The following is a 26,603-nucleotide window of genomic DNA, read 5'->3' as shown; positions in this document are numbered from 1 at the left end:
CGCCATCTCCTCCAGCCATTTCAGCTCTCTTCGCAGAGCACATATTTTCATTTGAAAATGACTATTGAACAAAACTTTTTTAAAGTAAGGTTTCTTATTATACTTTACTAATCATTAGAACGATCATTTATATGCAGCCCTAAAAATGTTGAGGATTCTGGGGCTGGAGCACTAGTGCAGCCTGGAGGGCGTTTGCCCTCCACGCAGCCAACCCCAGCTAGATTGCCAGCGTCCCGTAGGGTCCCCTGAGCACCGCCAGGAGTAAATCCTCAGTGCACATCCAGGAGGAACCCCTGAGCATCCCCGGGTGTGACCCAAAAAGAAAACCAAAATGTTCAAAATTCTGTCCATATCCAAACCTCAAGTGTGTCATCAAGTGACCCTTTAGGACAGCATGCAGGTTTTCATGTGTTCATTCCTCCCAGAGATTAGAATTTTTTGGTACTTTTAGAAATACATTATTATTATTATTATTCTAATCATACATCGATTGATAAAAGTGGTATGGGTGGCCAGGAGGGTGGTGGGGAGGTGGAAAATAGAATAGAAGTAGGCTATTTTAAAGCCCCCCCATGACGTATTCGATATGCCAGACACAGTAACAATGAAGTCTCCAATGGAGACGTTACTGGGCCCGCTCGAGCAAATCGACGAACAACGGGCCTTTTATTCCATTTTTAACTTTGTGGGTCCCGAAACCAGTTGGTAAAGGGGAGAAACGAGAGCAGGGACCTGAGTCCCCAGCCCGAGTTTTTGGATGCGACTGGGAAACCCATTTCGATCACTATGTGGCCCGTGGTCTCTTGGACTGTGGCCTTCTCCTCCAAAGAGGACTGGGATGATTTCCCACTCGCCTCCATCCTCTTGAAGACGTGCTCCATCTGCTGTTCAGGCTCTTGTTGGGGGATACACGATCCTTGCAGCTGGAGGAAGATCAAATGGGGTGAGTTGGTTAGGTGTCCTTGGGAAGGGCATTCCCATCCTGGCCCCTCCCAGCTCACATGGGCTTTCAAGGAGGTGTTGAGTGGAGGTGGCCCAGAATATCCCATGGGAAAGTTGCAGGTTGAGAGAAATCGGAAGGAGGGAAACCAAGAGTTAAGGATGGTTGGTCCCAGGGGACGCTGAAGGCAGCAGTCATGCTCATGGCTCACCGAGGATTTGGTACACATGGGGAACGACTGATTCGGAAGTTCAACGTTGTTGTCTGACATTTGCATCAATGGCACATGATCTTTGAACTTCTCCTCCTCCTCATTCACCTTCACCTCCTCCTTCTTCACCTTCTCTTCCTCCTTCACCTCCTCCTTTAACTTCTCCATCACCTCCGCCTCCTTTACCTCCTCCTTCACCTCCTCTTTTACCTCCTCCTTCTCATCTTTCACCTCCTTCACCTCCTCGTCCTCCTTCAGCACCTCCTCCTCCTCCACCTCTACCTCCTCCACCTCCTCCACCTCCTCCACCTCCTCTTCCTCCTTCAGCCCCTCCTCCTTTACCTCTTCCTCCTCCACATCTTCCTCCTGCTTCACCTCCTCCTCTTCTTTTCCTCTTCATCCTTCAACACCTTCTCCTCCTCTTTCATCTTTCCCTTCAGCACCTCCTCCTCCTCCTCCTCCTTCATGATCTACCCCGCCCCCTTCACCTCCTCCTCTTTTACCTCCTCCTCCTCCACCTCTTCCTCGTGCTTCACCTCCTCCTCCCTTTATCTGCCTCCTCCCTCTTCTCCTCTTCCTCCTTCACCTCCTCGTCCTCCACATCTTCCTCCCCTACATCCTCCTCCTCCTCCACCTCCTCCATTTCCTCCCCCTCTTTCACCTCCTCCTCCTCCTCCTCTTCCTCCTTCACCAGCTCCTCCTTCATTCCCTCCTCCTTTTTCTCCTCCTCATCCTCTTTTACCTCATCCTCCTGACCCTCCTCCTCCTCCTCTTCCTCCTTTTCCTCCTCAGTGTCCTCCTCCTCCTCCTTTGCTTCCACCTCTTGCTCATTCCCTTGCTCCTGCTCAGCTTCATTTCCTGTGGAAAGATCCTCAGGGTCTCAGACAACCCAAGCCAAGGGGGCCCCCTAGGGCAGATCTGGCTGGCATCTGCCTCCCTGTACAGCCTTCCCGTCACACGCCCCCACCCACACCTCACCCCAAGCTAGATTCTCCCTCCTGGAGTCCCTGTCACTTACTCTTTGCGAGGGTGGTCAACACTTTGAGCTGAGCTAGGAGATGGAGATTGTCTTCTCTGCTATTTTTCAGAAGTGTCTAAAGGCGAGGGAAGAAGGTGGGGAGTGAGTGAACAAGGAAGCCTGCTTCAGGTCTTCCTGCTCAATGGTAAAACGCCCCCCTCACTTGAAGTCTTTCTACTTCACGGTCGTGTTTCATTTGCTGTTGTTGCAACTGTTTCACGAACTGCCGCTCCTTTTGGACGGCTAGCTTTTGGAATGCAGCCAGTTGTTGATGAAGATTGTCTGCGCACTGCTGCATCAATCGAACATAGGAGTCTTCGAGAATGAGCTGACTCCTGACCTCCTGGTTCTTCTTTCGCACCTGCGGGTATGAAGCTGGGACTAAGGACGGGCAGCAAGGGCAGCCTGACTGTTAAGCACAGGTGACTGTCACACACCGACGCCCTGATCCAAGGAAACAACATTCGGGACGGCTGTTCCCCGCATAGGTCCTCATGGTCTAACTCTCGGGACCTAATAGATGCCACTCCCACCCACACACACCACCACGACCCCCACTCAGGCCTTTGCCTCCTTGCCTGCCTTCCGCCTCCCAGGAAACTTCCTCCCTGGCTATAAGTTCGTGAATGTTGGTGGTGTGTGGTGAAGTTGACGCTTCAACCCAGGGCTCAAACCCTGCTTTGTGCCCCCCCACCCCCCGCCCCGCGTGCCCCACCCCTCCCCTCATCTTTTTGACTCCATCGTGTTACTTACAACAGCCTTGACTGTGATGTCCAGGCCCGGTATCAATTGACATAGAGACCTTCGCATCACCCTTCCCCCTTTCCCTAGTGGGAACTGCCATGGTTCTCCGTTGTGCCGGCCCCAAGCAACACCTCCCCCTTTCAGGCAGGAGCCGTACCCCAGCTGGAGTAGGGCCTACCTGGTCGCTTAATTCTGCAAAGGTTTGTTCGAGAAGTTCTACTTCTTCTACAACCTGTTCTTTTCTGGCTTCTCCACTCTGGAAGACCCATGTGGGTTGGTCAGGCAGAGCCTCCCCAGCCCCTTCCCTGAATGCCTCCTGCCCACCCCTGTCCCCGTTATCCAAGTAGGGCTCTGGGCCATCGTTCCTGGTCCCTGCTTCCTGATGGAGGGGGAGGAGGGAAACAAAATTTCAAAACAACGCAGTCAACCAAGCAGTAGAGAAAACAGCAAGAACGGGCCGAGGGGGGAACAAGAGAGACACCCCCACAGTGGGAATGCAGCCACCAGCTCATGCAGATCTGTGCTCGGGGGGCAGGGACCACACCGGGTTCCAGTCAGCGCCGTGCAAGACAAATGCCCTGTGAGCTGTGCTCTGGCTCGGGCCCTATCTTAGATTCTTCTTCACTCAGATGCAACAAAGTAGAGCAGCGCAGGTGGCGGGGGTGTTCTGGTGTCTCTGAGCCAACAAGGTTTCTAAGGTTGGTCCATGTGGTTCCATGTGTCCACACTTGACTCTCCTTTCCTGCTCTCCTGTGTGCTTTGCTAGCTCCACCCCGAGATGTGTTTCTCCATGCTCACAGCAAACATTGGTTTCCAAAACAAGAGAAGAGCAACTCGAGCTGAACGTGTGTGAGCCTGAATTCTGGTTCCTCCGGAAAAGGCAGGAACCTTTTAGAAACTGTTGTATCTTTGAGCACTTGGAGAGGGCGCTGGCGTGGAGTGGAAGGTGCAGGGTTTCCTAAGGGACCAAGTCGGGGCATTGGCTCCTTGAGGGCCAAGGAGGCCAGCGTGTGCTGAGCTGTCTCATATGCCAGCTGGCCAGGATCAGTTTGGACTGTGCGGTGTGTCTGGCACCGGGTGCGTGGGAGCAGAGGCCCCCCCACCCCACCCCCACCCCCCAGACGGAAGCACACAGCCAGCCGAGCCCCCTGAGGTCCAGTGGATTCAGTGCGCGGATCGGGGCTTCCTCGTCCTGGCCGAGTACCGTGCATTGGGTTGCAGTTCCCTGACCGCGTGACACGCCCCTCTCTTCTGCTGTCGCTGCACTGACTCGGGGGGTCCCACAGACACTCCATGTGGTGCTCCTGCTCTGGCCATGGTGCTCATTGAAGGGAGAGCTGGTTTTCCTTTAGAGGTCCCCAGATAGCAGCCGTGCCAGGCCCGGCTAGGAATGTGGGGGCACTGCTGGGGGTCAGACCCACAGCCTGGGATGCTGCCGCCAGAGCAGGCGCTCCTGTGGCCGAGCCACGCCCAGGCCCCCAAATCACCTGTTTATCCTCTTGCCACGTGAAGGACATTTGTGTGGATTCCAGTGGACAGCTACAAATCAAACCAAGAAGGGGGTGGATGATAATTGTTATTCTTATTATTTTTATTTTTTATTTCATATTTTATATTTTTATTTTATTTATATTTTTTCATTTATTTACATTTATTAATTGTGATTTATTATTTTTCTATTTCTCTTTATTTCTTTATTCATTGTTTTTATATGTTATTATTTATTCATTCATTATTTTTCATTAATTACTACATTTATATTTAATTCATATCTATGTATTTTAACATATATGATACGTAATATGATCGTGTATCATATTATATTGATTATAACATATTGTTTAATTTAATATATTAATATTGTAAAATTTTAATATTGATATTATTAGTATAATAATTAGCATATTTATTATATTTACATTTCTATTGAACGCCGTTGCTCTTTGTTGGAGCAACGTTGTGGAAGAGAAAACCTTGTCTTCGTTTTTAGAGAAACCTAGCACCGATTTATTCATACCCAAAAATGAGTGACAGATAGAAGTTCAAACCAATCTCCAACTGGTCCTAATGGCTCTGCCGTTCATATTTGTTCAAATGAAAGATTCTGTCTTTTATGCTGACTTTCAGAATACCAGACATTGTCCTTTTGGGTCAGGGTTCCTCCAAAGCCTGCTAAGACGGCCCCAGGGCAACTGCTAGTAATTCTCAGCAGCTGGGATGGAAAGATTGAATGACTGAATGCTGCGGGACCCTCAGCACCACTGTGGAGGTGCTCAGGGGGCTCGAGAGCTGTTCTTGGGACTAGGCTGTCCTGGAAATCGAACCCAATCACCTTCTGGGCAACTAATACTATCAATTGCTATATTTCTTTAAGAACTGTAAAATGTTGTCCATTTCTATAAATCTTTCCGATCCTCCACATCCTCACCAGATTCTGTCTTTTTGATGAACGTCCTCGGGTGGGATTAAAATCTCTCTTTGAGATCAATTTGCTTGGAACTCCTGATTCGTGTTGAGCATCTTTTTCATGCGTGTCATGGGACTTGATAGGCAGCCTTTAGTACAATCGATTCAAACCCGTCGCCTATTTTGGGGGCATGCCTGGTGGAACTTGAGAGCTATTCACAGCACTGCACTTGGGGTCACTATAGCTAGTGCTCAGGGGACCATGTGATGCTGAGGATCAAACAGGATTGGACACATGCATGAAAAGTGATTAACCTCTCGGATACTTCTCCAGTACCGTTTTGAAAGGTGGATGTTGTAGTACTAGAAAGTCTGGTAGTGTGGTGGGACTCCGAATTTCTTTCCCCCCAGTGCTTGAGTGACCATGAAAGGCAAGGATTGTGTGTGGGCCCCTGTATCCTAGGCATCTCCTCCAGCCATTTCAGCTCTCTTCGCAGAGCACATATTTTCATTTGAAAATGACTATATCGAACAAAACTCTTTTAAAGTAAGGTTTCATATTATACTTTGCTAATCATTAGAACGATCATTTATACGCAGCCCTAAAAATGTTGAGGATTCTGGGGCTGGAGCACTAGTGCAGCCTGGAGGGCGTTTGCCCTCCACGCAGCCAACCCCAGCTAGATTGCCAGCGTCCCGTAGGGTCCCCTGAGCACCGCCAGGAGTAAATCCTCAGTGCACATCCAGGAGGAACCCTCGAGCATCGCCGGGTGTGACCCAAAAAGAAAACCAAAATGTTCAGAATTCTGTCCACATCCAAACCTCAAGTGTGTCATCAAGTGACCCTTTAGGACAGCATGCAGGTTTTCATGTGTTCATTCCTCCCAGAGATTAGAATATTTTGGGTACTTTTAAAAATACTTTATTACTATTCTAATCATATATCGATTGATAAAAGATCACCTCCTCTTTTACCTCCTCCTTCTCATCTTTCACCTCCTTCACCTCCTCTTCCTCCTTCAGCACCTCCTCCTCCTCCACCTCTACCTCCTTCACCTCCTCCACCTCCTCTTCCTCCTTCAGCCCCTCCTCCTTCTGGGTGGCGAGGAGGGTGGTGGGGAGGTGGAAAATAGAGTAGAATTAGCCTATGCCAGTTTTAAGTTGGTGAGTGCACGGAACCAGTCGGTCAAGGGGAGCAATGAGAGCAAGGACCTGGGTCCCCAGTCTGAGTTTTTGGATGCGACTGGGAAGCCCATTTCGATCACTATGTGGCCCGTGGTCTCTTGGACTGTGGCCTTCTCCTCCAAAGAGGACTGGGATGACTTCCCGCTCGCCTTCCTCCTCCTCAAGACATGCTCCATCTGTTGTTCAGGCTCTTGTTGGGGGATCGCCGAGCCTTGCAGCTGGAGGAAGATCGAATGGGGTGAGTTGGTTGGGTGTCCTTGGGAAAGGCAGTCCCTTCCTGGCCCCTCCCAGCATACATGGGCTTTCAAGGAGGTGTTGCGTGGAGGTGGCCCAGAATGTCCCATGGGAAAGTTGCAGGTTGAGAGAAATCGGAAGGAGGGAAACCAAGAGTTAAGGATGGTTGGTCCCAGGGGACGCTGAAGGCAGCAGTCATGCTCATGGCTCACCGAGGGTGTGGTCCACACGGGGAACGGCTGATTCAGAAGATCGGCGTCGTCGTCTGACATGACCATCACTGGCACACACTCGTTGAAATTCTCCTCCTTCATCTCCTCCTCCTTCTCCTTCACCTCCTCCTTCTTCACCTTCTCTTCCACCTCCACCTCCTCCTCCTTTAACTTCTCCATCACCTCCGCCTCCTTTACCTCCTCCTTCACCTCCTCTTTTACCTCCTCCTTCTCATCTTTCACCTCCTTCACCTCTTCTTCCTCCTTCAGCACCTCCTCCTCCTCCACCTCTACCTCCTTCACCTCCTCCACCTCCTCTTCCTTCTTCACCCCCTCCTCCTTTACCTCCTCCTCCTCCACCTCTTCCTCGTGCTTCACCTCCTCCTCCCCTTTATCTGCCTCCTCCCTCTTCTCCTCTTCCTCCTTCACCTCCTCGTCCTCCACATCTTCCGCCCCTACATCCTCCTCCTCCTCCTCCTCCTCCTCCTCCAACTCCTCCGCCTCTTTCACCCCCTCCTCCTCCTCCTCCTCCTCCTCCACCTCCTCCTCCTCCTCTTCCTCCCTCTCCTCCCCCTCTTTCACCACCTCCTCCTCCTCCTCTTCCTCCTTCACCACCTCCTCCTTCATTCCCTCCTCTTTTTTCTCCTCCTCATCCTCCTTTGCCTCATCCTCCTGACCCTCCTCCTCCTCCTCCTCTTCCTCCTTTTTCTCCTCAGCCTCCTCCTCCTCCTCCTTTGCTTCCACCTCTTGCTCATTCTCTTGCTCCTGCTCAGCTTCATTTCCTGTGGAAAGATCCCCAGGGTCACAGACAACCCAAGCCACGGGGGCCCCCTAGGGCAGATCTGGCTGGCTTCTGCCTCCCTGTACAGCCTTCCCTTCACACGCCCCCACCCACACCTCACCCCAAGCTAGATTCTCCCTCCTGGAGTCCCTGCCACTTACTCTTTGCGAGGGTGGTCAACACTTTGAGCTGAGCTCGGAGGTGGAGATTGTCTTCGTTGCTCTTTTTTAAAAGTTTCTAAAGGAAAGGGAAGAAGGGAGTGAGTGAGTGAGTGAGTGAGTGAGTGAGTGAGTGAGTGAGTGAGTGAGCGAGCAAGGAAGTCTGCTTCAGGTCTTCCTGCTCAACGATACAGGGCCCCGCTCTCACTTGAAGTCTTTCGACTACGCAGTTATATTTCTTTCGCTGTTCTTTCAACTGTTTGCCGAGCTGGCGCTCCTTTTCGACGGCTAACTGCTGCAACGTGGCCAGTTTTTGATGGAGCTTGTCTGCGCACTGCTGCATCAATCGAACATAGCAGTCTTCCAGAAGCAGCTGACTCCGGAGCTCCTGGTTCTTCTTTCGCACCTGTGGGTATGAAGCTGGAAGTAAGGATGGGCAGCAGGGGCAGCCTGACTGTTAAGCACAGGTGACTGTCACACTCAGACTCCCTTGGCCAAGAAAACAATATTTGGGACGGTCCGTTCCCCGCTTAGGTCCTCATGGTCTTACTCTCAGGACCTAAGTAATGACACTCCCACCCACACACACCACCACGACCACCACTCAGGCCCTTGCCTCCTTGCCTGCCTCCCACCTCCCAGGAACCTTCCTCCCTGGCTTGAAGATCCTGAATCTTGGTGGTGTGTGGTGAAGTTTACACTTCAACCCAGGGCTCAAACCCTGCTTTGTGCCCCCCCCACCCCCCGCCCCGCGTGCCCCACCCCTCCCCCCATCTTTTTGACTCCATCGTGTTACTTACAACAGCCTTGACTGTGATTTCCAGGCCCGGCCTTAATATGACATAGAGACCTTTGCATCACCCTTCTCCCTTTCCCTAGTGGGAACTGCCTTGGATCTCCCTTGTGCTGGCCCCAAGAAACACCTCCCCCTTTCAGGCAGGAGCCGCACCCCAGCTGGAGTAGGGCCTACCTGGACGCTTAATTCCGCAAAGGTTTGTTCGAGAAGTTCTACTTCTTCTACAACCTGTTCTTTTCTGGCTTCTCCACTCTGGAAGACCCAAGTGGGTTGGTCAGGCAGAGCCCCCCCAGGCCCTTCCCTGAATGCCTCCTGCCCACCCCTATGCCCGTTATCCAAGTAGGGCTCTGGGCCATCGTTCCTGGTCCCTGCTTGCTGATGGAGGGGGAAGAGGGAAACAAAATTTCAAAACAACGCAGTCAATCAAGCAGAAGAGAAAACAGCAAGTACGGGTCGACAGGGGGGAACAAGAGAGACACCCCCACAGTGGGAATGCAGCCAGCGGCTCGTGCAGATCTGGCAGAGGGCATGGCACCTGCCCTGCCATTTTTCCCATTGGACAGTATTTTCCATTGCAGCCCGAAAGGTCACCCTTCACCCCGGTCCTTCATCTAAAGGGAGCAAAGAGGGCAGAGCCAACCAAGTCCAGGGCAAAGGGAGTCAAAGTGAGACCAGGTGTCCAGGGGTGGCAGGTCCCCTTGGCATGGTGCAAGAGAGAACAAAGGGGCCGTTGCAAAGAGGCGCATGAGCAGCACCACATGTCTTTGTCTGCAGGGTGCCCCTGCTCCATGGTGAGGCTTGGAATGTTGCACGTGAGAACAAAGGGGCCATTCCAAAGAGGGCCCCAGGCCAGTACCACACATGCCCCTGCCTGTAGGATTACACTGTCCCATTGCAAGGCCTTTTTTTCTGGGGGGGGGGGCATGAATCCCTTGAATCAAGCCTATGAGAATGGGGTGGAACCCAATAGGGCCCCATCCACCCACCTAACCTTCTCCATTGTAAGACCTAGAACTAGACTTCTGATGAAGCAGCTCGCTTCCACAAAGGGGGCTACCGCTAAATGATCATGGCTTGTGGCAGATAAAAGCAATAAGGACCCTTGTTTCCTGAGGCCGCCCAGCATGCTAATACCTGAGGGAAGCTCCTTAGTGCGCCCCAGCCCGCGCCTCGTCCTAACTCAATCTCAAAGGCCAAACTTGCCCACTGAAGTGAAACACTGGAGGCCAGGACTGAGGCGGTGCGCCCCATGTCAGGCCAAGCAGAGCCCGAGCAGGTGGGGAAGCAGGAGCAGAGTTTGTGTGGGTGCCCTCCTCCTTCCACATTCCTAAACGTCCCAACAGCACCCCTTGAGCAGCTATGTGCTTGGGATGTCCTGCAGGGCAGGACTCACCCCAGTCAGCAGTTGGAAGTGTCGGGAAGTGGCGGTGTTCTGGCCACTGTCTCCGTGGTTGTTGTTTTTCCTCTGCTTCCTTTGTCCTGGGATTAGATCGTTGTCTTTCTCGAACTTGTTGAGCTGCAGAAAAGCAAAGCAACAGCTGCTTGAGCCTGCTTGTTCCCCTTCCACTGACACAAGTTCTCTTGCACTGGTCTCCATGGGAGGAACCCAGTGGGCTACCCAGGAGGATGGTGCTTGTCCCCAGGAGGGAAGCCCCAGAGGTTCCTGGGCCAGAGTCCACAGGAGTTCCCGGAGGGCAGCAGCTGCTGGGTGAGACCGGCTCAAGACTTGGGTGGGTCTGGAAAGGGCTGAGGGGTTCATCAGCCAGCGGCCACACACTGACCACTGATGGGTCATCCTAGGGCCTTGGGCTAGACCCAGGAACCAGGTCCCAGCACTTTTTTCTTACCATTTCCCTGGCTCTAGCGATCTGTTCTTTCATCTCTTCATTGGTATGGAACACCACCGGGGGTGGGGGTCGGGGCCTCATCTCCTTCCTGTGCTTCTCCATGAGGATTTGTCCTCAAGGACGGCAGTACTGAGAGAGGGTGCCCCAAGAGGCTGAGGCCACGCATTTATAGAGGGGGCCCATGGGTGTGGCCCAGGTTCTGCAACCCCATTGGCCAGTGAGAATTCCAAAGCCCCCTGGGGCCCCTGTTTCCATGTCCTACAGCCCTGTACAGAGAACAGGGACATCACAATGGAGGCTGCAACCACTGCTGCTCAGGCAGCACTTGGGCCTGGGGGAAGCTCCCCATCCCCACGCCAGGAGCCCCAGCACTCCCCCTTCCCCAACATGGCTCTGAATGGCAAGACAAAGAGTGGGAAAGGAGCGTCCTCAGAGAGAAAGTGCCCGACTCCATGCCCTGACCCTTCCCACCTTGCCAGAGTTCAGGCCACCACATTCTCAATCCCAGAATTCATATCAGAGATGCCTAACCTTAAGCCCTGAACTGCATTTCTGCCCTCTCCATATGGGTGTCTAACATTTTCATTCGAACCTCTGCTGAAGAGTGAAACCATGAGCCAGAACACTGACTGATAGGAGCCTTTCAGGCTTCTGAATCTGAAATATCAGCCCCTCGGTGGGCAGCAAGGGTTGTTCTCGTTGCACGATGGTTTTCAAGAGAAGAACCCCGTGGATGGTCAAAGTGCTAGGGTCTGTGATCGAAGGAACGCGTGCAACACAAATGTGAAAGTTGCACAGAGCTTGCTTTCCTGCCAAGCAGAGAGTCCAGATGCTGATCGATCAAGTGACCAGGGTCTTCTCCCCAGAGAGAGAACCAGACCCTACCTCTCTGCGCCCCTTTTAGACCCCGAACCTGAACTGTCCACCGACCTATTCCCTGTTGGCTGGGCCTCGGGGCAATCAGGGACTTTGTGGCTCGGGATTGGCTGCCTTGGCTGGGTCTGTTCATTCAGCGATTTCCTTCTCTCCGCTATGGGTCCCTCATCGGCAGAACTTGGTAGTCATTCCAGCTGGGTGGGCTTAGGTGGGCCCTCTCACAAACACGGGGCCAGCAGAGCTCCAAGGACGCGAGGACAAGCTTTGCCTACTGAAGGCCTGGATTTGATCCCCAGACCACCTGGTACCCTGAGCATCCCAGAAGCAACCCCTGAGCACCCTGCCTGGATCAGCTCCTGAGCACCGTTGGGTGGGAACCTTAAGCAAAGCACATCCCAGAATAGAGGACCGTATCCACCCTGGGATACAGCAAGAGGCAGGAAATCGGTGACTGTACATTGTGTGCCTGTGGGTAGGCTTCAGAACTGTTGTAGCCACTCAGCAGCTCTCCAGCTCCAATGGACCCTAAGAGACATCCAATATCCCCCGGGAGCCCTGGCCTCCACCCCCACATCCAGGGAACAGTGACATCCCATGGAGGCCGCACCCACTCTAGCTGGACCTGAGGGAAGCTCCCCAGCCCCACCCCAGGTTCCCCGGCCCTCCTCTTTCCCAACATGGGACCTCTGAACGCCTGTGGTTGAGTGGACAAGGCGTGTTCTTGGAGAGAGAGAGAGAGAGAGAGAGAGAGAGAGAGAGAGAGAGAGAGAGAGAGATCTATTCTTCTAGGCCCTGACCCTTCCCTCTGGGCCCTAGTTCAGTACTGGAGCGGAGCTGGTACTGGAGGTGGTTCCTCTCCTCACACATGTTGTGGGGAAAGTGGGGAGGCAGGCGAAGCCTTGATTCTAGGTCAACTTTGCCCTGCTTGTTCGCTAGTTTGGAAGGAACTGAAGTGAATGAACCTAGAACTGATGGGATGTTTTGCAACCTATGAACCCCACAAGAGGGCTTGGCTCATCCAAATGCATGTGAAATCTCTTGATTATTCAATTCTTAAACATTGTTTTCACCACGTGGCAGGACTGCGCTATGGATGCTGGATTTTGGCCACACAGAACTTCATTTCAATAGTCTGAGGATATTTTGAGTTTTTCCTAGTGAAACATATTAAAATAATAATAATAACTACATTTGTGACTGATATAATGTAAGACAAATAGAAAACAACAAATTTAGGTTTTTTGTTTTATCTAGATTTTATTTTAAATTGGAACACCAATTCCTCCACCAGTGCCTATTCTGCACCACCATGAGTCCCAATAAACCTCACCTCCCATCGCCCCATCCCACCCTGTCTCTCTCACAGGGCGTTTCCTTTTGTTCTCTCTCTCCTTTTGGGTGTTGTGGTTTGCAAAAGAGGCATTGAGTGGAAATCTTGTTTGGTCTATAATCTACTTTCAGGATGCATCCTGGGAGAATCCTCCCGTTACCCTTTGTTTGGTGCTCCCTTCTCTATCTGAGCTGTCTCCAACCCATGGAGCAAACCTCCTGGTAATAATCTCCCCAACTCTTGGGAGTTAGTCTCCTATTTTGTTATTTAATTTACCTCAGATGAATGCACTCTTCCTCTGACTTTCCCTCCCTCTCTCTGACTCGTTTCGCTTAACATGATAGTTTCCATGTAGTACGACTTGTATGTAAATATCATGAATTCATCTTTTCTAACAGCTATATAGTACTCCATTGTGTAGATGTACCAAAGTTTCCTTAACCAGTCATCTGTTCTTGGGCACTCAGGTGTTTTCCAGATTCTGGCTATTGTAAAGAGTGCTGCAATGAACAAACCAGTGTAGATGTCACTTCGACTATACTTTTTTTGTCTCTCTGGAATATATTCCCAGGAGTGGTATTTTTGGGTCAAATGGGAACTCAATTTCTAATTTTTGGAAAATCGTTCATATTGTTTTCCAAAAGGGCTGAACCATTCTCTCCAGCAGTGAAGGAGGTTCCCTTTCTCGCCACATATGTGCCAACACAGGTTGCTTTTGTTCTTTTGGATGTGGGCCAGTCTCTGTGGTGTGAAATAATATCTCATTGTGGTTTTCATCTGCATATCCCTGACGATTAATGATGTAGAGCATTTTCTCATGTGCCTTTTAGCCATTCGCATGTCTTCTTTGAGAAAGTTTCTGTTCATTTCGTCGCCCCATTTTTGGATGGGGTTGGATGTTTTCTTCTTGTGGAGTTCATCCAGTGCTTTTATATCCTTGATATCAACCCCTTTTAGGACGTGTATTCGGTGATTATCCTTTCCCATTCTGTATTCTGTCTTTGTATTTTGGTCACTGTTTCTTCGGAGGTGCAGAAGCTTCTTTGTTTATGATAGTGCCATTTATCTATCTCTCTTTTCACTTGCTTGGCCAGGGGTGTGACATCTTTGAGGATACCATTAGCTTCAATATCATGGAGGGTTTTGCCAACTTTGTCTTCCATGTACCTTATGGATTCCTGTCTGATGTTGAGGTCTTTAATCCATTTTGATCTTACTTTTGTACAGGCGTTAGGCAGAGATCTGAGCCCACTTATTTGCATGCAGCCCTCCAGTTTTGCCAGCACAATTTGTTAAAGGGGCTTTCCTGCTCCATTTCACTTTTCATGCCCCTTATCGAAGATTAGATGATCATATGCTTGTGTGTGGGGGGGGAGGTGAGATGTCGGTATATTCAACCATCTTCCATTGTTCTACAGCTCTGCCTTTGTTCCAGTACCATGCTGTTTTAATTACTACTGCTTTGCACTAGTGTTTGAAGTTAGGAAGGTTGATTCCTCCCATTTTCTTTTTCCCAAGAATTGCTTGAGCTATTCCTGGGGGCTTATTGTTCCATATAAATTTCAGGAGTGTTTGCTCCATTTCTTCGAAGAATGTCATGGGTCTTGTAATAGGGATCACATTGAATTTGTACAGTGCTTTGGGAAGTATTGCATTTTGACTCTGTTACTTGTCCCGATCCATGAACAGGGGATAGTTTTCCATTTCCTCGTGTCCTCTTTTATTTCCTGAAGTAGCATTTTGTAGTTTCCTTTGTATAGGTGCTTCACTTCCTTAGTTAGGCTGATTCCAAGGTACTTGATTTTCTGAGGCAGAATTGTGAACAGGGTGGTTTTCTGCATGTCTCTTTCTTCTCTTTCACTATTTGCATCTAGGAAAGTCATGGATTTTTGGGTATTGATTTTATAGCCTGCCACTTTCCTATACAAGTCTTTTGTTTCTAGCAGTTTCTTGGGAGAGGTTTTAGGGTTCTGTAGGTATAGTATCATATCATCTGTGAAAAGTGAGAGCTTTATTTCTTCCTTTCCTACCTGGATGTCCTTAAAATCTTTTTTGTTGCCTAATCACTATTGCAAGTACTTCCAGGAGTATATTGAACAGTAGTGGAGAGAGTGGCATCCTTGTGTCTTCCCTGATCAGGTTTTTCCCATTGAGGATGATGCTTGCTGTAGGCTTGTGGTAGATGGCTTTAACTATATTGAGGAAAGTCCCCTCAATCCACATTTTGGCAATGATTTTCATCATAAACCGGTGCTGGATATTGTGAAATGCTTTCTCTGCCTTTATTGATGTGATCATATGATTTTTATCTCTTCTTTTGTTGATTTGATGGATTATGCTGATTGATTTCTGAATGTTGAAACGTCCTTTCATCCCCGGGTTGAATCCCACTTGGTCATGGTGCATGATCTTTTTGATGAGTTGTTGAATTCTATTTGCTATTATTTTGTTGAGAAACTTCTCATCCGTGTTCATCAGGGATATCGGCCTGTAGTTTTCTTTTCTTGTGGTGTCTTTGTTTCCTCTTGGTGTTCGAGAGATCTGGGCTTCATAGAATCTGTTTGGGAGTGTTTCCGTTTTTTCAATTTTCTGGAAAAGCTTGAGAAGAACTGGCAATAAGTCCTCTTTAAATGTTTGGAAAAATTCACTAGTGAATCCATCTGTACCTGGGCTTTTGTACTGTTATTTATTCGGCCACTGATTAGCTGATTGAATTGGGTATGAACTCCACATTACTTTTTTTTTCATTTTTTATAATTTTATTTGTAGAATCACCATGAAAGCAGTTACAAAGATTTTGGGTTTCAGTCTCGGTCATCCAATGAAATACCTGTACTTTCACCAGTGTCCGTTCTCCACCACCAGACCCCAGTATACCCCCATCCCACACCATCCCCCTACCTGTGGGGCAGATGATTTCCCCATGAGTTTCTCTACTTTGATCACATTCAATATTTTGACACCAGACTCACCATTATTATTTGGGATTTTACCCCAACACGCAGATCTGCTGAAAAAGCAACAGTAGACAATTTGTTTTCTGTTGCTGCTTAAGAATAACAAGAATAACATGATGTCGTGTGGCTGCAGTAGTGGCCATGCAATTTTGAAATTCTAAAATTTTAACACTGAAATCTGGAGGGATTTCTGCCAAAACCTGCTCGTTTGTTCCTGAGTCTCTGGGATCGTGGTCGTTAAGCAGCTTAATCAGGAGCAAGAAAGGCCATTCATGGTCTGTGACTAGGGGTCTCATTGGGATGGGGAGGAAAGAGCCGGCTCCACCCTCATGCCATGAGGCCCCAAGTGTCTCCTCACTGAGGGCACAAATCTGACTGTCCAGTGACCTCTGGAGGATGGCAGTCACCGAGCTGCCTAAGGGTAGCTTGTGGAGGGACAGCACCCTTTCATCCCTGGTGTGGTGCGGTTTGAGCTAGCTAATGCGGGTCCAGACGCATTTCTGCCAAAAGCTATGGGTTCCGAGATTTGTTTCTGAGTCTCTGGGATCATGGCCATTAAGCAGCTTGATCAGGAGCATGAGAGGCCGTTCGTAGGTGGCAACTCAAGGTCTCATTGGGGTGGAGACGGAAGGGCTGGATCCACCCGCATCCTGTGAGGCCCTGCGTGTCTCCTCACCGAGGGCCCAAATCTGATTTTCTAGTGGCCTCTGGAGGATGTCGGCCTCTGTTCTGGCCAGGGGGAACAGGCCAAGCCAAGAAACCTACTCCCACCTGGGGTGGCCCAGCGCTGGTAAGCTACTGCAGGGACCAGATGCATTTCTGCCAAAAGCTGCTGGGTTTCAAGATTTGTTTCTGAGTCTCAGGGATTCTGGCCGTGAAATGGCTTAATCAGGAGCCAGGGATGCCATTCTTGCTGGCGACTCGGGGTCTCATTGGGGTGGGGAGGAAAGGGTCAGCTCCGCCCCCCATCCCGTGAGACCCTGTGTGTCTCCTCACTGTGGGCTCACTTCTGACTCTCCAATGACCTGTCAACTGGAAGGCACATTATATATAAAGTTTTAATAGTTGCTGCTTAGAGCTCTGTTTTTAGTTTGTGGCGTCTGTGTTTTGGGTACATGGCTATTTCCTTTGCTCATATCACTGGTATAACAAAAGACCTAATGCATGTTCATTCATTCATTCATTCTTTTTATTTTCTCCCCCCATTTGATATCTTTTCCTCTCTTCCTGTCTCCTCTATAAGCACTGCGGTCAAAGGTGGTCTAAAAATTCCCCCTTTTACAACAATTCCTCATCGAGTCGTCTAAGTTCCACAGGTAAGTGAGATCATTCTGTGTTTGTCTTTCTTCTTCTGGCTTCTGACTTCAACCTTTTATCTTCCAGTTCCAAGTACGATGGAACAAATTACATGATTTCATCATTCCTTGCAGCTGCATAGTATCCCATTAGTTATATATAACACTTCTAATAATCCATTCATCTCTCACTGGACACCTAGACTGATTTCAAATCTTAGCTACTGTACTGAAAGCATTGATGAAGAATGTGCATTTATCTCTCTTTCGGTTCTGGGGATAGAGGCCCCAAAGTAGAGTTGCATACAGCTCATTTAACTGAGAATCCTACAAAGTGTTTTCCACACGTGTTGTACCAGACATCATTCCATCAGAAGTGGATGATAATCCCCTTGATCACCACATCTCTGCTAACAAGATTGTTCCTACTATTTTCTATGTGTGCCATTCTCTTTGGTGTGAGTCTGTCTCATTATCATTTTGATTTGAATTTCTCTGGTGGTACATGGTGCTGAGCGTTTCTTCTTGTGTCTCCTGGTCATCCTCCTCTCTTCCTCTGAGAAGTGTCTGTTCATTTGCTCTCCCTGTTTTTGGATAGAGTTTTGAATTCTCATTGTTGATCTTTGTATTTTATGTGTCCTGGATATCAAACCTTTATCTGATGTGTGTAATGAATATATTTTTCCCCATTCATGTAGCGGTCATTTGGGTTTAGCTCATGTTTCTTCTGCCATTCAGAAGCTCTTTCACTTTATTGAGTTACATTTGTTTGTCTTTTATTTTGTTTCCTCTGCGGGTGGACAACTCCTGTTTTGTGAGTGTGCACAGGTTCAGGTTGGGATAAGAGGCAGTGCAGGGGTTAAGTTGCTTGGAACTGACCTTGTTTAATTCCCTTCACCTTAGATGGTCCATGACCTCCTCCCTATTTAGAAACCGGTCCTAGCAGTAATGGAGTCAGGAAACTAAAATACTCTACACCTCAGATTTACCTAACACAATTTTAGTTCTGTATCCCCTACCAGTCTCCCCCCCCCCACCACCACCACATCATAACACCGACCTGGACTGAGGTTCTTGTCAGGACTGTAAACTCCCCCGTTACAAAAGCATAGCATTCGTTTACTGTCTTCTTGTGCCCATACAAAAAGGACTTTGCTCTGAATTAACTAGGCGAAGGACCCAAGGAGAAGAGACAAACAAGATTTACAAGTGAACAGCACAAACACAAAAGTTACAAATAAACACAGAGTAATGGGAGCACTGTGATGGGAGCAACCCAATAAACCTAAGCTCCCTAAGCAGCAAGGCAGAAAGGACAAACCAATGTTATCCTACAACTGGCAAAGTTATAAGCCAGGCCAGGGAGAAACTGAGGAAGCAGCAGCGCCCACACCACACATGTGCCATGTCCAGGGCTCAGCACTGCCTTGCAGAAGGGGCCCAGATCCCAGCAACTCTGAGTGTGCCTCAGACCCCCTTAAAAGTTCCCACTGTTGTGTCCGAGTTTCAGATCCCCAATTTCAGAGAGACTGAGTCCACACACGATAATGCAAAATCAAAGGGATTGTATTACTAGCCCAAGACAGTGCTAGCTCAAGCCAGGGTCCAAGTCTCATCCAGTGCAGTGGAGTCTTGAGCAGGAACCGGACTTCAAATCACAAGCCATTTATCTAGGGATCAGGGTTAAGAGGCAACTTATATACTGGTCTAGTTTGAGCATTGGCCCTATTCCAATGGTGGTCAGCCATTAGGCAATGATTAGCAACAGTTTCTAAGGGGGGTACAGTGACCCCTCATGACCAGCCAGACCCAACTGCCCAATTCCTTACATTACTCAACTGGGAGTCTAGCAGCAACCGCAAGTCCTGCTTTGGGGAAACAGAAACTGAGGCTTAGCTGAGACTCAATATTAGCTGCAGCTTGTCCTGGCATGTTTCACCCTCACACCAACCAAGTTTCAAAAGATAAATACCTTTGATTCCTTCTCTATTGAAAAATTTTACTTTCCTGACCAATTTTGGCTTACGTGCACAGTAATATTACGAGAAAAGTTTTTAGCTTGTTTAGGCATAAGATCACAATATATATGTATCACAATCATAATCATCCTGTTGTTCATCGATTGCCTCGAGCAGGCATCAGTAAAGTCCCCTTCATCCTAGCCCTGAGATTCGAAAAAGTGCCACATTCAAGGCTCTTTCAGGTTCAGGAGAATGACACCCATCATTGTTGCTGGTGTTTGGCATATTGGGTACGCCATGGCGAGTTTGCCAGACTCTGCCTTGTGGGCAGGCTGCAGTTGGTAGCCTGCCACGTTGTTGAAAGCAGGAATGAGGTGATAAGGTGCCATGCTTCCGGGAGCTGGGTGCTATAGTCTCTAGGTCTTGTATATACACATATAGATTGATATATACAGATATATACAAATACATTTCCTGCTTTTTTTACATATCCTTTATGTATAAGGATATGTAATCAAAGCAGAAAATGTATCAGTTTCATAAAAAAGATAAATTTCTTTCATTTCCTACTCAAATGATTTTTAGTTCGTCTTGAAACAGAGCACGTACACTTTCTCGATTCTTTTAATGCCCCCTCCACTCCTGAAATGTGTATTATGAGTGACTGGGGTAGAGTCGGTGGGGGTGCAGGGTCCTGTCTCCTGAGCCTTTGCCAAGGTCAACGATTTATTGAGCAGTCAGTAACAGGGAGAGAGGGCAGTTCCCTCCCAAGAGGGTAAGCCTTGACCAGTGGGGAATGGGAGGAGCAAATACTTTTCTCTTCCTCTTCCACCATCACTTCCGGTTCACCTCATTGGCATCCTTGTAGGAGCAGTACAGGCAAAGACACAGGTCAGGCATGGACCCCGTGTATTTTTATGGCTGATCTGTGATTTATGGCACCATGGATTAAGAAGGAAAAAGATTCACATCTCCCTTCCATCCAGTAATGCAACTTCTAGGAATTTACTTTAGGAGAGTGCTAGACAGTCAGACTGATTTATAGAAGAATATGTATGGCAGGATCGCTCACACTAAGGTAGTGATACAAGCTCACAAGTAACACAGCAGTTTTTCGTAAAATGCGTTTGCAAATAGTGCCATAGCTATACAGCAGAATACTGAGTCGTCACTCAAAATCATAGTTAATATTTGTGGGGGATTTTGGTTTGTTTGGTTTTGGTTTTGGTTTAGAACCACACTCAGGGCTTACTCCTGGCTCTGCACTCAGGGATAACTTCAGGGGGGTTGAAGATACCATAGGGGTGCTGAGGATCAAAGCAGGGTCAACCATGTATAAGGCAAGCACCCTACCCACTGTACTACCACTCTGGTCCCCAAAGAGATCCACTGACATGAAGAAGAAGTTCATAGACGATCTCAGTCTTTTAAGAGACTTAGTGGTGGGGCATATGCTTTGTGTGAAGTTTTAGGTTTGATTCCAAGCATAACAAATAAATGACTACATAAAAAAATTATACAACACAAAACTAGTTTTAAAAGTATGTCACTAAGTATTATAAGATGGGATCTATATTACAGAACAATGGTTCTTAAAATGTTGTCCCTGGGAAAGGAATGTCAGTATCACTTAGAAAAACGCAAACAAATGACCCTACCCCACATCTGCTCAATCAAACTGCTGCTGTGAATTTAGCAACCTGGTTTAATAAGCTGTCCAGGTGAATCTAATGCTCTAATGAGCACTTTGATGATGAAAAAATGAGGAGGCGCTGTATATATTTATGACATGTGTGAGAGCACTGTTTCCTGAAGTAGGAGAGACAGTATAGGGGTTAAAGCACTTCCTTTGCACATGGTCAGCTCTGTTTAATTCCTGACATGGCTTATAATCCCCTGAGCACAGAGGCAGGAGTAAGCCCTGAGCACTGCTCTACGGCACAAAGAAAGGAAAAGCAAACAAGTAAACACAGAGTGCTGCTTGCCAGTTGTTATTCAACACAGGCCAATGCCAGGGGGTTAGTTTCAGTGTCCCACAGTAGAAAACCCAGCCCAAGGGTTTTAGATAATAAGTGAATTTATTCCCTCACATTAACTGGGAAAGGGCACGTTCTAGGTTGGACATCAAGTCTTCATGCTCACAACTTGTAACTTGTTTTTTGTGTGTATGTTCAGTTGCAGTTGGTTTTCTGGGGTTCCACAAAATACTCAGGTAAACCACAGCCAGAGGCAGAAGGAACCATTTTGTCTGGCGTCTTCTTCAAAACCAGGAAATCATTCCTAAGAACAGTAGGCTCCATTTCTCAATGGTGCTTGCGGGTCACCTGCTCAACCCTCCTCTAATGACTGATCAAAGGAATAGGAGACCGCAACTGGCTTAGATTGATCAGGATTCACCTCTATCTAGAAAGAAATAGAGACGCCTTCCCTAAAGAACAGGCTTCATCAAAATTAAGGATCTGCTAATAAGGGAAAAAACGGGGGAAACAGCTCTAGCAAAAGCGTCAAACTCTCTGCCACACTGATTCGAGCCTAATAATTGCCTCTGTGGTAGAGAACACCCATTTGTGCTTAGGGGGGCCTATCCTTGCCTGGGGATAATGCAGTGCTGGGATGGGACAGGGGCTCTTGGAGTCACTTCCCCAGTCCTGTTTTGCGGGAGGGGGTGGGAGCAGGAGTAGAGCTTCGAACTGAAGCTCAGAAAGCCTACGGGGGGGGGGGGGGCACTCATGATTCTCTGACAACCAATCGTTCAATGTGAGGTCCTTAGGATAGGATGCTGTTCAGGGTCTGTGAAACTGGGGTTATGTGGTCCACCCCAGGGCTGTTCAGGAGACCATGTGGTTCTGGGAATCAAGACTGGATAGAATCACTGTACCACCCCGGGCCTCCCTAATAAGTGTTTTCTAAAAAGAGTACTTCAAAATGAAACTTTCTTGAGTCTCTTGTTAGGCATGATAGAAAATGGATCATGCACATTGTGCGTATGTTTTCTTTCTTCAGAGCTCCTTACTTTGGAACAATGTCCGAGTCTTCAAAGGAAGACGTTACAGGGGTTAAATTACTTGCCTTGTACATGGTTTATGAGGGCTTAATCCTTGGCATGGCATATGATCTCTGAGCACCACCAGGAGTGATCCGTGTACACAGAGCCATGGATAAGACCTGAGTATCACTAGATGCCACCCCCCTAAAAAAATTAACAAGGAAAAAAAAATCCAACTAACTGTACTGCTGCCAGGAAAGAGAGGAACACAAAAGAATACACTGACAATTCAATTTCTATGAAGATCAGAAAGAGGCAAAATGAATCTGGAACAATAAAAGTATGAATACAGTTACCCACACTGGAAAAGAAAAACTTTTTAAACAGGTCACTTTAAGAAAAAAAATTATTGAATCACCATGAGATAGTTACAAGCTCTTTCATGTTTGAGTTACAATCACACAATGAAAAAACACCCATCCCTCCACCAGTGCACATTCCCCACCACCAATATCCCCAGTATACCCCTCGTTTCCCACCCTCCCCCTGCCTCCATGGCAGAAAATATTCCCCATACTCTCTCTCTACTTGGGGGCATTACGGTTTGCAAGACAGATGCTGAGAAGTTATCATGTTCGGTCCTTTACCGACTTTCTGCACACATCTCCCATCCCAACCAGTTCCTTAAGTCATCATTTTCTTAGTGATTGCTTCTCTATTCCATCTGCTTTCTACCCTTTGCTCGTGAGGCAGGCTTCAGCTATGGAGCAGTCTTCCTGTCCCGTGCATCTACTATCCTTAGGTGTTAGCCTCATATGATGTTGTTTTATACTCCACAAATGAGCGCAGTCCTTCTATATCTGTCCCTCTCTTTCTGACTCATTTCACTTAGCATGATACAGCACCTATTAAACGAGACTCTGGGTCATCAGAGGATGGGGTGAAATAGCACAAAATTGTAATAAAGTGAATATATTACCAAGAATGTGCTATCCAACAAGATTATCAGCCAGATTAAAAGGAACAATACTGAGCTTCTGGGGAAGCTGGGAACATTGGTCAAGGGAAGTCATCACTGGTGGTGGTATGGGTGCTACAATATTGTATGTCTACATTCATCTATGAATAACTTTATAAATCACAGCTCTACTAAAAAAGTGTGGAAAGAAAAAAGTAAAGGAACACTCCCAGTCTAATTGCTCAGCATCTTCCAAGGGGTCTAATTACAAAGACTTACCTCCTCCAGTGCAAGCCATAACAATAAAAAACCATGTGGAAAAACATTTAGAATCCCACCAGGTTCAATGAGCAAACACGATATTACTGAAAACATTAAAAACACCAGTAGATCCTCAGACAATGTCTGCATGGCATAATGAGGACATTCAATATTTTAAAGTAACATTAGCAATGATAGCAAAGTACAAAAAAGTATGAGACAAAGTGAAAAAAATACTACAATCAAAAATGACTGAAATGAAGACATAGTATGTGATATAAAATGTCAATAGAAGCTCTAAATAGCAAAATTACAGAAGCTTAGAATAAAATTAAGGAACTCCAAGATGAGAAGGAAGAAACTGCTTGGAAACAAAAGAAGGTAGAAAATAATTTGAAAAGAAATAAACAACATACCAGATAACTACGGCTGAGTTCAAGAGAAAAAAAAATAAGAATTATCAGAGTCCCTAAGGTAAATTTGATGAAGAGATAATAAAGAAATCATTGATAAGAAATTCCCAGAGATGAGAACAGGCACTGAGATTAAAGAGGTTAGAAGCGTCCCAGCGATAGAAGACTCAAGTAGGAAATCTTCAAGACGCTTTGAATCAAGATGACAAAATAAAAATTAGAAAGACCATAAAAGGAACTTACGTACAAAGAAAATTCCATAAGATATACAATAGCTCTATCAAACAAAACTCTGCAAGTTAGAAGAGTAAGGAAGGATTTGATACAAAAGCTTAAAGAAAGGAACACTTCACAAGAACACTCTGTGCAGCTACGTTGTCGTTTAGATTTGAATGAAAAATATGGAGCTTCATGGACAGGCAACAGCTCAGTGAATTCATAGCCCTGAAAACAGATTTGTAAGAAATGTCAAAAAGCTTTTCCAAGGACAGGACAAACTTCCCAGCACGTGGTATTGAGTATAACACTAATTGTGCATATGCTCGCCCTCTGCTATATTAAGAAAGGTGTGTTGGTTCTTGGGCCACACCCAAGGGTTCTCAGGGCTTACTCCTAGCTCTGCACTCAGGGATCACTCCTGGTAAATTCAGGGAACCATATGAGATTCTGAGGATCAAACCTAGGTTGACCATGCTCAAGCAACTGCTCTTTTCACTGTACTATTGCTCTGGCCCACAAATTGATTTTTATTGATAAATTTCTGATAATTCCATTTGCCATTCATTACTTTAAGTTTTGTTGGAGTAAGTAATTTGAAATAAATTGATTATATGCCTGCCAAGGAGACAAGCTGGGGAGAGGAGACTTGGGGACATTGGTGGAAGGAGGTGGGCACTGACGTGGGACTGGTTTTGGAATTTAGTGTGCCTGAAACAGTTTAAATATGAATAACTTTGTAAATCACAATCTTAATAAAAATTCTAAAAAGGAAAATTTTTCATTCTGATGGCTTCATTCCTTTTTTACTTTCTCTCCACTGTAGAATTCATATTTCAATTGATTTTGAAATCAGTCTAACAATATTCATAGCTGCAAGTCTCCATCCTTATTATTTCTTGTTTCTCTTCTGAAATGACCTTTCAAACATAGGTAATAACTTTTATTTTATATTTCTTTATTTTGCTTTTTGGGTCACACCCAGGAGTGCACAGAAGTTACTCCTGGCTCTGCACTCAGGAATTGCCCCTGGCAGTGGTCAGGGGACCATATGGGATGCTGGGAGTCGAACCCGTCAGCTGTGTGCAAGGCAAACGCCCTACCCACTGTGTTATTGCTTCAACGACAGTAATATATTTTTTTAAATTAAGGTATTTAGAAATAAAGAAGACAAAAAATTAGCAAAATTATTTATTGGCAAGATATTCATAATTAACTTGCTTTAAACTTGTCTAAATTCTTAGAAAGTAATCTCATATTTTATTAACTACTGAAGAGTTCTCTAGATTTTATTGAGTCAAAGAAGGCATCAACATACATTTTCTGCAATCACTTCCTGTCCATTCGAGAGCACAAGTACAGCTTCCATTCGCAGGATTGCAAATCCCATCATTTATGCAGTTACATTTGAGATCACAATTTGGGCCATACCTTGTTTGGGGACACCCTGCATTAAAATATTTTAAAAATCAAAGTAAATTTTCATATGACCAAATGCTTTTCTTTATGATAAATAGAATAATCATGTTATCATTTAGAAAGCAAACAAAAACGTCCAAAGAGTTTTAATTATAATTAGCATGTTTCTACTACTTCTGTAAGTACAGGTTTATAATGTATTCTTATTTTAATTCCCTGATCAACTGTTGAGTTATAACCATACCTAATTATTTGGGCACTTGGAGAGGCCTTACTGAACAGATAAAGAACAAATCTCAAATTATTAATGCTAGCTTTTTGTATATTTAGTCTAGTAATTGATAAATAAGACAGAATAACAATTTGTTATTTAATGCTTTTATTTTGAAATATGAAAAATACTTCAATGGTCAGTGAGGGTTAAACAAACAAACATGTACTGACAAGAGGAATTAAGATATTAGAAAGACAGATTTACCAGCAATAAGGAAAATTGAGATTCTCTTTCATTGACACGGGGGAATAATTCAATGATGGAAAAAGTCACGAAAGCAAGCACTTAAGATCCTCTATGTGAGATTTTTCACTGTGCATATTAAGTGGGTTTCTCTACTAAAGATACAGGCCCACATTGTTAGGTAATATGACTTATTCGGGAACACTCCAAATCCATATTTTACATGAAATCATCCAATCTTTAAAAGTTGGCAACCAATTAAAATTGCTTTACAGGGCTGCAGAGGCCAGCATTATGGCAGCCAATTCAAACACATTTGTGGCTAGATTTGGCCAAGTTCCTGCCATTTATACCCTCCATTTCATATATTTTTACATAATGATTTTCCACATAAATTATCTCATTGAATACTCACAAATACTTTGTGATGTGGGTAACAGTATTCTTAATTTTCACTTGAGAAAACTGAAACTCATAGCCTTAAATCTTACTTGGACTTAAGTGGTAAGTAAAGTAAAGATAAGAACCAAGATTCAAATCAAGAACTTTTGACACTTCATCAAGCATAATTTCTATTTCAGCCAGCAAAAGAGACATTTAGGAGCTGCTTTTTAAAACATATCTCAAGGTATTTATTTAACACCAAACCATGCATATACTGGAATCGAATCCTACTTTCTTTCTTGCTATTATATGATTGAATAGGTGTAGTTTAGTACTAAATGAAAGGAAGATTTTGATTTTATTTAAATAACAGTTATAGTTATATATTTAATGGTTAACCATCATCACTTGCATGATTAGCTACTTTATTAACTTTCAATTAATTTTTGGTCTTTTTCTTTCAACACCCACTGTCCAGAATCAACAATGCTAAGTTCTATTTTATTAAAAGATGCTATTCTGCTTTCCTTTAATTTTCAACAAAAACCTCTACACAGC

General features: G+C 46.3%; 1 long non-coding RNA gene across 1 annotated transcript in view; it reads right to left on the bottom strand.

Moving 5' to 3' along the window:
- The window catches only part of LOC130020121 (uncharacterized), a 49,173-nt gene extending 23,939 nt beyond the window's left edge, over positions 1 to 25,234 (bottom strand). The window contains exon 1 of the long non-coding RNA XR_008791953.1: positions 25,104 to 25,234. This is a non-coding gene — a long non-coding RNA (uncharacterized LOC130020121). The remainder of the gene's footprint in view (positions 1 to 25,103) is intronic.
- Between the last annotated feature and the right edge of the window lie 1,369 nt (positions 25,235 to 26,603).

This window comes from Sorex fumeus, unplaced genomic scaffold, assembly GCF_029834395.1.
Source record: "Sorex fumeus unplaced genomic scaffold, SorFum_2.1 ptg000010l, whole genome shotgun sequence".
Lineage (NCBI taxonomy): Eukaryota > Metazoa > Chordata > Mammalia > Eulipotyphla > Soricidae > Sorex > Sorex fumeus.
This window is presented reverse-complemented; position numbering and strand designations above follow the sequence as displayed.